The following is a 13,950-nucleotide window of genomic DNA, read 5'->3' as shown; positions in this document are numbered from 1 at the left end:
TTAGTTTGGTTCCTCACAAAAAGCCAAGGGTATTGACTAGTGCAGCATGGCTGTTCTGACACTAATTGTAATCAAATGGTGTCTAAGACATCTGCAATTGGAAACCAACCCAAAATACAAGCATTTAGTGATTTTTTTTATTGATTAAGAATGCATAAATTTTAAATATTATTGTACAGTAAGCAATGAAGTGTTCATTAACAAGTATAAAAAAAAAATGTAATACATAACAAAAGCCCACTTTCAATTTTTTAAATACATTTTTTACTCTTTAATCTTATGGCTTACAAAAATAGACAGCCTTTTTTCCCCTTCATAAATGTTTAATTGGCAAACAGTAAATTTAACTAAACTCTTTTTATTACAAAAGAATTTCTGGAAATATTTTGTAAAATTGATAATGAATCAAAAAAATTAAACCTTTTTGCTTACCAGTTTGAATCTGCTGCTCCAATTTATTTAGATAGATAGATAGATAGATAGATAGATAGATAGATAGATAGATAGATAGATAGATAGATAGATAGATAGATAGATAGATAGATAGATAGATAGTGTGGCAGATGACCGGGATGCCCATTAACTCTATATGCAGAGAGAGCAGTCCTGGACGGTGCAATACCTCCCCCTGGATGCTACATGGCTGCCCCACTGGGTTGGAGCTGTGCCTCGGTTTCCTGCAGGGCTCCATGGGAATTGGAGTTGGGTGCAGCCTTGTTGGGTCCTGCAGGCACCGCCAGGGGATGCTGCAGTGGACCTCCTAAGCCCTTATGGGCACTGTTTTCACTACACCTGGAATTGCAGCCAGAACTCGACAATCAAGCACCTTGAGAACTTCCGGGTGAACTATAAAAGGGGCCAGCAGCCACCACTCCAGGAGCCAGAATCGGGAGGAGGAGGACAAGATTGCCTGGGAGGAGTGGTGGAGGAAGAAAAGAGTGCTTTGCTGTGTGTTTTATTTGGTGTGTTGTGCTTGGGACTGTGTTCTGCCTGTGGGACACGGGAAGACGTGCGCCCACAGGCAAAGAAAAAATAGTTTATTTATTTTACGTGTGCCTCTGTGTCCAGTCTGTGTCAGGTTGGGCGCCTATATAGCGCCTTTTCACACTGGCAATGTTGGCAGGATGCCTGAGTGTTTGGAAGGCTGGCGGTGTTGTCCAGAGAGGACGTCTGAAGTGCGTGTTCATTACTACTTCACAGTGTCAGCCTGCTTACTTCATCAGTTGTCGGGACTCTGTTGAAATTATGTTGCCAGCCAGGCACACAGCAGTGTAGAAAATCACACTGGCCATCATAAAGTTACAGAACATGTAAGGGATGTCACTGCTTACATTAAAGGAGTGATATCTCCTAAGATAAAAAAGAGTCTGCTCCGCCCTTTCTTATACAAATCCTCTGTGTTACTTATTACTGTTTAGCAGGTTCCCTCAGAAGCAAACATTACTGGAACAGACAGACCCATCCAAGCCACTTCCAAAAAGGCAGAGTGTTAGAAAGATCTGAAAAACTCCTTACACTATCGCATCACATTTGGAGTTTTAGGGTTATGCAAATCTAACTCCAAATGCAGCATAACTTTATAAACTTAAGCAGCAGCGAAAGGGGTGGTTTATGACTTGCTGGTTCAACACGCAATATTTTTCACTATTTCAATTTAAGTATCATATTTATTCATTTTTTACCTTTGTAATATATTTTCATTTCACTGTGGATTTAATGAAGGCAATTCTGGGTGAGCTTCAGTTAACTGGCACCCAGCCCTGCAAGCAGGTCCTAAAACTTGTACAGAAAACTTGGGGGTTGGTGGAAGGATTGGCACTGCTCTGTTTCATTTGGACTAGTGCAGTGCTATGGTGTCACCCATTGCACAGCTGCATTTGGGGTGGGGCAACGCGATGAAATCAGCACAAGGTCACAACCTTGTCCTCCTCCAGTTACTACTAGCAGTGTGTGGACTCATTTAAGAGACATTTTCAATTAAGACTTCACACTACTTTCCCACTACTAGTTTATGTCAGTCCAGTGTCATACTGATAAATCCAAAAACCGCCTATGCTGTTGCATGAACGATCAGACTAAGGCAAATAATGGTTTTATAATTTCTGTACCTTTAATCTGTAAGAGACAACCTCTAGTAGTCCAAGAATAGAACTGCAAGAAAAGCTCTACACTACAGGGGATGTTTTAGCATCCAAAATAAGGATGAGCCAAGACCACAGCAGATGCACATTTATAAGCATAATTTCTTTAGGTTATTTACAGTATCATATTCAGTTTGCTATGTTTATGAAGAATCTGTCACAGCAAGAGTGATGCATCAAAGACACCCAGACATCTAATTCTGCTTCTTATGAGTAATCCACACTCTGATTTCTTCATTTCTGAATGAATCTTTCCACGACTGATTCAGGCCTTTTACGGTGGTACACTCAAAGGATATTCAGGGTTAGGGAAGGGACCCTCCACTTTCATATCTGTGCCTCCAAAGAAGAAAAGAAGCAGCTATGTTGGGTTTTGTTTTTCCTCAAAAATGACTGAGTTGCACCCAAAAGCAATTTAATGAAGTATAATTCTCTTTGCTACAGTAGATTCATCCTTAATATGTAGCTGTAAAAACAAAAAACAGTAATTCCTTATTTAATAAACAATCTTTCAAATGCTAATTTTTAAACAATATTCCAGAAGAAAGCAATAACTAAACGTATATTTAAATGAAAAATAAATGTACTTTTCCATACCTAGAGTGCCACCAGCATCAAACCTGAGGACGCCACTTCCGTGTCAGTTTCCTTCAGAGACTACATGATACTTAACGCTTCAAGCCAGTCACCATCAGCAAATTTTTTCAGCCAGTCAGGCGCCCCGGGTGTAAGCTCTGGGAGCTTCTCTATCATAATGCTTTTAACACAAAGGAAATTTCAGCCTCCGGACATCTTGCAGATAATCAGTCCTGCATGAAAGACAGAAAGTTTACAGAATTTGAGCCATCGTGATAGTCAGCCAACAGGAATATGATATGACAAATGAGAACAATGAACAAAAAGAAGAAGCCCTTGCTACGGCCATGTTCTTTTTTTTTCTGGATGCAGTGCAAGTAAAGGGGGGCAGTGAGCGTTGGCACTTAAGCTGTACTATTAAAATATATTTTAATAGACTGTGGTTAAGGTTTCAGAAGAGATTCATGTCATCTGTTTACAAATGTGGACTATCCTTGCTGTTACAAAGACAGAATATCTTAAAAGAATAGGATTGCTAACTAACAATATACAGTAAATAAGAATACGTATACTGTATATTCACATACTGTATATACATGTGAACTAGTATGTTTCAGATTCCCCTAGATGAACATAATGGCCATTTCTGATGTGGCAGTTGGACTTTGCTTTTTGGTGTGTTAAACAGTAAGCTTTGGCACAGAAAGGATTCCATTACTTGACAATACTTGATTTTGCTCCTTTTCCTTTTCTCTCCCCTAATAATTTTTGACACTTCAGAGTTTGTGCAGTTTTACTAGCACCTAAGATGCATGCAATAATACAAAATAAGAGTTGCAGTTGAGGTCCAGTCAGTAACTGGTATCTCCTAGACTATGCAAAATTGACAAGAAAATTACTGGATTTAATGTATAGAATTCTGTCCGATTCCAAGCAGGCTCACTATATATTGCTTTTAATAAAAAATCATTTGTCATGTGAAGACTCTCCAAACCACAATAATGCTAATGAGAACAATGAATACAAAAATTATTTGGCCTTACGTAAATGACAAGACAAGTGGGATGGACAAAGGGAGAAACAGAAGTGACAAACAAAAAGCAAAGTAAATCCAGCTACCCCTCTTGGCCTACCTGTACAGGTTCAAGACACAATCTACAAGGCTGAGTTGCTGGCCCACTTACCCATCTTAAAATAGAACACATTAACACTCCTTTACACTTTTTGACTCTTGTTCAGCCACTCACCTTTCTTGCTCCTGGTAGTTGAGTCTTTAACCCTAAATTCACCTCTCAATCCTAACCTCTAACCTCCATGAATAAAGTAGCTTTAAGCCCCATCCTGCAGTTACTTCTGTGGTTGCGGTGGTCCCAGGTAAATCTCCCGAGCTTTCACTTAACTCAAAAAGGCCAGGTCTCCACATCCAATTCTGCCTGCTCTATCGGAGGAATAGCATGGCCTCTTATGTTCCTATTAGTACAAATATGTTTGTAGCAGTAAAGGAGGTGTTGACAAGAATGCAACCTAGAATTACTGCTTCTTATGTGTCCTCTAGTTTTCTGCAGGAACATGCCAGGTCTCTGTCCAGTCAAAGTTCTCAATATCAGTGTCTGGGGCATCCAACACACACATTAGAGCATACATACTGCCTGCCACCTGGCTGCACCCATCTACTCATAATGGCAGAGCCACTTGTGTTGCTATTGCTAGTGAATTTTTCTTGTCTAGCTGGTAGGGTCTTGTAAGGCTGTACCCTTGCCCATTACCAGCTTTGCCTGCCTGTAATCCCTCTTACAAGAGGGTACCCACACTACAATCAATAATTTTGGAATATTTTTTTGTGTTTTTACAGAAATACTGTTCACACTCCTCAGCTTTGCTCATGATTAAGTAGAACACCATTAATACAAACATCACCGAACCATCCTGTCCTTTGGCTACTTGAAACTGGAATGTGTTAGGTATGCATTACAGTATATTCCCAACAGTGCGGTGCCACTGCTGGAAACAATGGCAGCCTAGGAATCTTAATTGTCTCTTCAGGGGACATTTCATGGACAGTATTTAGAAGTGGGTCTAGCTTGAATCAGTATTGTGAAGGATGCATTTTTCAACAGAGTACAACATGTTCACGAGTAAGAATGAAAGAATAAACAATGGTGTACTCAAAGGCAAGTAAGGTGCTTGGAGAATACATCTGGATAAACCTCACCCCACTCCCAGAAACAAAAGAAAAGGAAAGGAAATGAATACATCTGTTCTATCTGTAGGAGGCTGAGCAACCTTCCATAGGCTGCTTACTGTACATAAGGGAGAAAACAAACTCAAGTGATGTAGTTGTAATTAGTGGCTTTTTTGGCATGAATATTCAGGTTGGGCCATGTGGACCTCAGAAAGAGATGCTGTCATAAGGCAAGAAACTGTGCAGAGGGTTGGTAAGAGAAAAGACAGAGTGAGAGTGAGTGTGATGATCAGAGCACTTAAAGAGCAGCACTTACTAGACCCACTCATCTGATTAAAATCCACTGTCCAGGTAATGTGGCCGCCAGCAATCCCGGGAAAGCCTGGCTTGAACTGGCTTATGAATATGGGAAAGTGATTGCACATTGTACTGCCTCTAATTCCCAGGGATCACTGTGAGGATGCTAGAATGTGCAGGAACATGTGGCAGGAAGGAGCCAATGGAAGCTTGGAGTGGCCACAGTGGCACTGGAGAAAGAAGATGGCCTCCAGTAAATTTAAACAAGGGAATGAAGGGGAGACGCATTGCATTTCAAATGTATTGGGTTACCAGCACCAGTGATGATAAAATCTCAGTCAAATAATGCCATTAAAACTATGCAAATGAAATATATCAGCATATTGTCATAATGTACAACCACCAAAGGACATTATTTAAAAAATCTGAAAATCAAATATTCAACACTAAACGTAGAGACGCAAATCGATATATTTGTAAATTTCCAATGCTTTGTCAATGGACAAACTGGTAACTCAAATGGTATATAAGTAATCGACACAAGTAAAGATACAGAAGAAAACTATTACAAAACAGGAAGATGTGCAAGTTCAAACACCATCAAATTGCATCAGAAAAACGTTACCCAATGTGTCACTTCAGAGGGCTCTAGACCTCAAGCCCCAAGAAAGAACCAAAAAATTCAGGCTGCACTTGCATACACCTGGGCAAAACTACACCAGAAAAACTGCAGGCGTCAACCCAGAAATAGGATAGTAATGCCAGGCACAAAGAAAACTTCAAATATTCCCAAAAATACATTTTTCTAAAAAAACAAATTTCAATGGACCTATCGTGGAAAGGTTCGCTCTGCTATAAACATTTAACAATATATTAAATTACTGATGCTACTATTCTAGTTTTTGCACAACAGTAAATTCTGCTAGGACACCTCCTGGCATTGAATGTAGTGACCCCACTGGTTGTAATTATAGTTACACAAACTGGGAGGAAACAGCTAGAGTGAAGGTGGAAGTGTGTTTGTGTGTCTTAGGGTTACATGTGACAAAATGGCTACATCTAATGAAGAACTGACAACACTATTCAGTGCCAATTTTAGGTAATATTTCTATGTGTAGAATGAAACAAAGTGGCCATCTTTTTTAATTTTTTAAAACACCACATTAAGTAACAGCACTCTACGATCAAATCTATACTAATAAAAGGCAAAGCCCTCACTCACTCACTCACTGACTCATCACTAATTCTCCACCTTCCCGTGTAGGTAGAAGGCTGAAATTTGGCAGGCTCATTCCTTACAGCTTACTTACAAAAGTTGGGCAGGTTTCATTTAGAAATTCTACGCCTAATGGTCATAACTGGAAGGTATTTTTCTCCATTAACTGTAATGGAGTTGAGCTGGAATGACGTGGGGGGGGCGGAGTTTCGTGTGACATCATCACGCCTCCCATGTAATCACGTGAACTGATGGTCAACGCAGTGCGTAGAAAACCAGGAAGACCTCCAAAAAGCGCTTAAGAAAACATGCATTATATAATTGAGAAGGCAGCGAAAAACAATAAGAAGCGAGCGAGTGACATATACTACCATATTAATGAGTGTTGCTGCCTCGGAAAGAAAGAAAGGTGTAAACCTAAACTTTAAATTAAGTTCATAGACAGGCTACCGCTGGCGTTTCACATGCCCACAGGTAATGCGGGATACAAGTTTAATGAGAGGACGCAGGATATAAACGAGAGTTTTGATCACTTTGTAACTAAGTTAAAATTGTAGGTGAAGGGGTGTGCTTATGCAAATTCGAGACTGTGTTTGTGGGGGATTGACAGTTAAGGCGGGTGGGGGAGTCACGTCATCATCTCCCCTCCCATTCATCTCATTTCGGTCTGAGCTGAGCTCCGCGGCTAATGCCGTCTTTCGAAGCAACTTCGTCAGACTGCTACCAAATACTCACAGAAAAATCCACAAGTTAATACACACTGAATCCTCCAGGCACTACTTACAAAAGGTCACATTGACAATCGTGTTACATTATTTTTAAAATCTTTCCTTTTCTTAGCACAAGCACAGCTGAGAAGCTTCGATGCATGTGCTCCATAACGCTGCTAAAAATAATGCATTTAATCACACTTTGCATTACAAGCAAAGGGGAGCTTTTGTCAATGCATGATTTCCTGGTACACGGATTACATTGATCAGCGCATACATTGATCATTTTACCCTCGCACCACCTTAGTTTGAGAAGAAGTCTGAAAAAATATGAGGTTAACACAGAAAAACATCACCAATTCAAGCTTTATGAATAATCGATTCGCCATCAATAATTGTTTTGGTAAAGCCATCCTCCTTCCATTTTATAATTTTTCCGCCAATAGCCATGATTAAATGAACGGTAAATAAAGTAAGAGCAAAGCGAGGGTGACTTATTTAGGCAGGCATATATATGACAGCAACACTCATGACAATGTCAATCATGTTACGCTATTATTAAAATGTTTCCTTTTCTTTTTTATTACTTCTTTAACACACTACTTCTCCGCTGCGAGGCGCGGGGATTTTGCTATATATATATATGAATGACCTCCAAAGAGCGCTGAGACTTTTGATATCATGAACGTGTCTGCAAAAACTGTGGTCTCCTGCCCAGCAAAAGTCGAGCAGCCAGCCAGCGCTCATAGCTGTGCCGCCTTTGAGACGCTGACTGCGCTTCTGCCTTAAGTCAAAGTGAGCACTTAATTTTTTTCATCCTCCCCCTGCGCTATAGCCCAGACAAGTGCAAACACGGGACCCCTTTTCTACACCACGGAAAAATAATATTAAGGCGATTCACACTTTCTTTTGCACGATATCGATTATGAGGTCATCGCCTCGGATTATTAAGACACGCACACGAGTGGAGGACTGACAGTGCCATCACAGCTGATTAATGGCAGGGACGCCTCACCAGTCTACACAAGACCCACCGCGACTGTCCCCAAAAGGCGATCATAACGCCAGCTTAACACATCTCTCTATACTATATAAAAGAAAAGGCAACTTTCCTTTCTTTACACCTTTTATCCCAAACCAAAGCCTTTCTCTTAACAGTGCAGAGGACACAAAACTAATTTTCTTTAAATGCCGGTAAGGCACATTACCAGAGGCACAAATTTGAACGTTCACATAGAAAATGTAATTTCTATACCACAGCCGTGTGTAGCGCTTTCAAAAGGGATCTACTACCGAGATGATCCATATATATTTTAGCTGCTGTTAGTTACTTACCTGTTGTGTTACACAGTCTTTAAAATGTAGTTTACCCGCAACCACTCCAGTAGGGCTCAATGTACCTGTACTTCTTAAAACGTTAATGTTTTACTGTTTAATAACTTATAGACTATATTTTATTATTTTTCCCTTGCACTCAGTGACCAAAGCTATACACACACATATAGACACATACAAACATACACAAGTATATATATGTGTATATATATGTATGTATGTATGTGTATATATATATATATATATATATACACACACACACACACACACACACACACACACACACACATACATACATACATACACACATATATATAATTTGTGTGTGTGTGTATGTATGTATGTGTGTGTATATATGATGTAGATAGGTATGTATATATATATGTGTATATGTAGATATGAAGATATGTATGTGTATATATATGTGTATATATATATATATATATATATATGTATGTGTGTGTGTGTGTGTGTGTGTGTGTGTATATATATATATGACAGCAGCAATCCAAGCTTTGAGAAAACAGTAAAAAGGAGGCGTGTCAGACGTCGTGGTACATTTTCTGATGCAGCTACCGAAAACAACTTCGTGACGCTGCCGCCAAATACACAAAACAATTACTTTGACAATCATGTTACATTATTTGTAAAATGTTTCCTTTTCTTTTTCATAACTTCTTAAACACATGACATCGCTAAGCTGGTATTTTATATATATATATATATATATATATATATATATATATATATATATATATATATATATATATATATATATATATCACAGCACACTCATAACAGTGACAAAACAATTACATTGACAATCATGTTACGTTATTTTCAAAATGTTTCCTTTTCTTTCTCTTTCCTTCTTTAACACACTACTTCTCCGCTGCCAAGCGCGAGTATATATATATATATAGATAGATATGAGAACAACATATATATATATATATATATATATAGATACTGTAGATAGATATATATATATATATATATATATATATATATATATATATATAGATAGATATGAGAACAACACTCATATCAATGACAAAACAATTACATTAACAATCATGTTACGTTATTTTTAAAATTTTTCCTTTTCTTTTTCGTACCTTCTTTAACATACTACTTCTCCGCTGCGAAGCGCGGGTATTCTGCTAGTTTTATATATTTATCACCTGCAGCCACAAGTCATGTCAATGCTTATTGAGCCTTTTATGAGAGAAGCATTCAGTGGGAACACCAAAGGAAGGAGGACAACCAAGCAGAAATACTAGGTCTAGTCTGCACTTTGAGTCCCCAATGACCAGGAATTTAGTCAAAAAATTTTATAGGCCCAATAAAAAGAGAAAAGTGAATAAAATTGTTTACCTACGTATTTCCCAGATACAGCTATACTTCAACTGGAGCTTTCCACGAGAGTGACATGGTCAGAAAAGCTGATGTCACATTACATGACATATTAGTTGTGAGGAATGTCAGATTTGCAGATTGCATTCATTGATCTCATTGCCAGTTCATGTCTGTTTTAAATGACTGAAAATGGTTACCCTTGTCACATTTAAAGACTGAGGGCTGATCTTCTAGCATAGTAATTCTTACCCATTTTTCTGAGTGCCAATAGTGTGCTGCCTGAAAGGGTTAACAGCTATGGCTAGTTCAGGAATCTCTGCACTGTTTCCTTTTTTCCATTCTGTCATTATACATAAAATGTGGGATGTCAGCAAGACAAAGTTCTCTTCTGTCTGAGAGGTTCAAATCTTAAACCTTATTTCTCATTGTTACATTCTGTGCAGTACAGTCCTGGATGATCACTCATTTGTTGTCAGCTATAATGCATGCAGAGACTACCCCCTAAAACTGAAGACAAAATCAAACCTCTTTGATTATATCGGAATGAGTAGCAGTGTATGTCACATTAGGCGATTAGCTTCACAGGACCACATATCCGACTGCCTCTGTCTCGCTAAGATTATGGAAATGAAGGTTAGTCGGAAAAGTGACGCAATGTGACATAACCTTAACAGGCTTTATGCTTATGAAGCCCTACATGACAAATGAGGAGACAGGTGTACTTCTATACCTGTGTCAGCCTCCAAGTGAGTTCCTACCACACCTCTTTCACAGACATTCACCTCAGGTCTAACTTCACCTAAGGAAGGATACAATTTTTGTTTTATATTCCATCACTAATATCAGAGACATATTGTTAAATTTCCATTTTAACATGAGTACACATATGCATATATCACAGATTTAATGGTCTCTTACCCCTCTGGGAAGTTTCTCTTCTATTTATGTGTGCCAACTCCTATTTCAACACCCTCACTTTAGGAAAAGGGGATTAAAAGAATATTTTCTCTAAGCAAAGACTTGCAATAGCTACATAAACTCAGGAAAGACTGGTAATTAAAAGTCTCATATTTCAACAACCTACCCAACCGGAATTTCTTATATATAGTATAGAAATAAAACATAATTACCAGTGGAATCTTATGTCATATGGCATTCTGAGACTTCATGCTTTTACAATTATACAAATATTTAAATTAAAGCTTGCCTTTCAGCATTAAAGAACTGTTGGAAATACAAAAAAACCCCACATCCAGTTATATTTCCACATCTTGCATCTAATTGTTTAATTGGCAAAAGATTCATTCATTCATTGTTATTTTGTAGGCTTTTTATTCTTATGTTTGGCTGCTAAACATTGATCCTTGGGTCTCAATGATACAGTGACAGATATAGGCTTCTGCACACAGTAATATATCGCCCCCGCAATATTGTAGATTTTAAAACAATGCAAATGTTGGTTTAATTTTTTCTTTTTTTTTAATAAGAGTTCTGCTAAATTAATGTGCTAGTGAAACTATGTCTATCTTCAGCTTCTACTTCTACTCTCATTGTGTTGAGGCCTCAGGTAGCAACTCTGGACAAAGACTTGCTCATGCTTCTCTTACATCACACTCCCATGAGTTTTTGCACACTCCCATGAGTTTCTGCAAAACTCAAGCAAATCAAGCCCCTCTCTTTCTAATCCAAGTATGAACCATGACATGTTTATGTCTAATAATGACTCCAATTAGCCACCTTATAGGTTAACCTTCGAAAACAAACAGGAAATGAAATCTTTATTATGTGAACAAGCTTTACTTTAGTATATTGTCTATTTTTAGTTGATACAAAACATAATGGAATTGTTTTGAACCAAGACATTCATAAATTATTAATGCTTTTAGCTAATTGCTAAGCCACTTTTTTAAGGCTGTCAAAATGGGGGCTCTATTAAAGCCATTCAAGTTTTTGGACCAATCACTGATTTGTAAATTACTGATAACCTGATAGGCTGAAGGAACCTGTCCTTATTTTTATTCTCTTTTGTTCTTTTTACATTTAACATTAATCATTTTCCATTTTTCTTGTTTAAAAAAACAAAACACATTACACAAGACTCAAGCTGTCCTTTTTGCAGAAAGCAGCTCAAAGCTTAACAGTGCCAATGTTGCATCAAGCTATTCTTCTTTTTCCGGTTTCACTGCCAGAGGTAGAAGGCAAGCAGCCAATCGGCCAGGATCTGGCAGATCTTGACTGGCAGGCAGTGTATCCAGCTCAGTGAGAGGGAGCTTTTAAGAACTGTCAGTCAACCCCTACAGAAGCCTGAAATTTCACTCTATAAACACTTTGTCAATTAACTACCTTTCTCCTTTGCTATGGCTGAAGCCTGACAATGATACAACTTCAGTGGTTTGGCCTTCAAAATACTATCTGGATGTCCTAGATGCTATTTACTGACCCCTCTACCAGTCCAGATTAGGTTAATACAAGGCATCATGACCTCACTTAATGTGTAATAATGAGATGCAGAATATACCCTGAAATTCTGAATATTCAAATATATTAAACAAGTTTCCATTTGATTCTGCATCTGAATAATGCCCAGTATATTAGAAGACAAAAACAAATTCAAGAACATATTTGAACCTGGCAATAGGAAATGAACTGAAAAAAGCACAATATCGCATTGCCATGTATGTTTAAATGTTCATTTGTGTAGTCTTTCATTGCCGCATTTATGCAGATATAATGAGACAAGGTAGAGAGCACCTTTTCAACCCCATAAGAAAGTAATGGACTTCCTTTTCACCCAAAATGTCTGATCTGCAGTCAGCAAAAGGCCTCAGTGTGACTACAGTACTTTAAATATAGTGCAGAGTGACCTATGAATGGAGTAGTTTTTTTTTACTGGGGGAATATCATAGACTACTTTTTAACATGGATGGCATGGTATTGCAGTGGTCCTGAGTTTGATTTCCACATCTAAATGGTGTCTGTGTGGAGGCACATTTTTTCCATGTCTGTATGGTTTTTCCTTCTACACCTAATGCAGGTTACATTGATTGTTATGAGTGTGAATGTGGGTTTGTGTGTTTAAACAAGGCTATGGAAGACAGGTGCCCTGTTTGGGGTTTCCCTGGGTTCCAGGCTAAAAGGATAGGCTTTGGATCCCTCCATCCCAGATTTGGACTAAGTGGGTCTGAGAAGGACTAGAAAAGGTCCAGTCTTCTCAGTGCTAGAAGTTCAAACATGAATATTTAAAAGCCACACTCAGGTGTATTGAGCTGTACCACTTGCTTGCTAGTACCAATTCATGATTACTTCCAGAGCTTACTTTTCACCATTTCCCACTGCACAGGCATCCTCATTGGACCACCATGGATTTGCTAATATAGTGTGAAATGTCAATCAATAAACTTTATTAAAAAAAAAAAAAAACACGACTCAAGGGGTGTCAAACTCCGATCCTGGAGGCTGGCAAAGACTGCAGGCTTTCATTTCAGCCACTTTCTTTATTAGTACCCAATTAATGTTGCTAATAGAACACAGTTCCTTTGCCTTAATTTTAATTGACTTGCTTTTTAAGATGCAGACTTCTTGTTTCTTTTATTTTCATAATTAGTAATCAAATAATGAGACACAAATCAAGCCAAAACATGACAAACTAAATTGATCCAACTGGCACCTGTGTTCTTCATACAGCAACTCTTTCAATAAAATATTTGAAAACAAAAAAATGTGAAGGTCTGAGAAATATTAAATAATTCTGGTTCAAAATGAATTTTGATGAAGTTCCTTAGAAAATAAAAAGAAAATCAACAGCTTTGAAACGGTCTGGTGTGGCAGAATGAGAGCACCAATTAGCCACTGAATTAAATAACTGGTTTAATTAACAACAAGAACCTTCTTTCAGTTGTGAAATTGGTTGGAATGAATTCATCTGAGTTTGAGGCCCCCAATTTAGCTGATCATCAGCTGGTTCGCTTTACCTTTCCTTTTTGCTTTTTTGCTAGTGAAGAAAAAAATACATTATTTTTAAGGTCATGGGCGGCACAGTGTCGCAATGGTAGCACTGCTGCCTCGCAGTTAGGAGACCCGGATTCGCTTCCCGGGTCCTCCCTGCATGGAGTTTGTATATTCTCCCCGTGTCTG

At 38.3% G+C, this 13,950-nt stretch overlaps 1 long non-coding RNA gene across 1 annotated transcript; it reads right to left on the bottom strand.

Moving 5' to 3' along the window:
* Positions 1-1,032: 1,032 nt before the first annotated feature.
* LOC120521522 lies at positions 1,033-10,883 on the bottom strand. The gene is made up of 3 exons (XR_005632142.1): positions 10,735-10,883; positions 2,739-2,950; positions 1,033-2,607 (listed from the first exon to the last, which is right to left on the bottom strand). It is a non-coding gene; the product is annotated as an uncharacterized LOC120521522 (long non-coding RNA).
* Between the last annotated feature and the right edge of the window lie 3,067 nt (positions 10,884-13,950).

The sequence above is a fragment of the Polypterus senegalus genome, unplaced genomic scaffold (assembly GCF_016835505.1).
Source record: "Polypterus senegalus isolate Bchr_013 unplaced genomic scaffold, ASM1683550v1 scaffold_688, whole genome shotgun sequence".
NCBI classification, from domain to species: domain Eukaryota; kingdom Metazoa; phylum Chordata; class Cladistia; order Polypteriformes; family Polypteridae; genus Polypterus; species Polypterus senegalus.
Note: the sequence above shows the minus strand (reverse complement) of the source record. Positions and strands in the feature narration are given on the sequence as shown.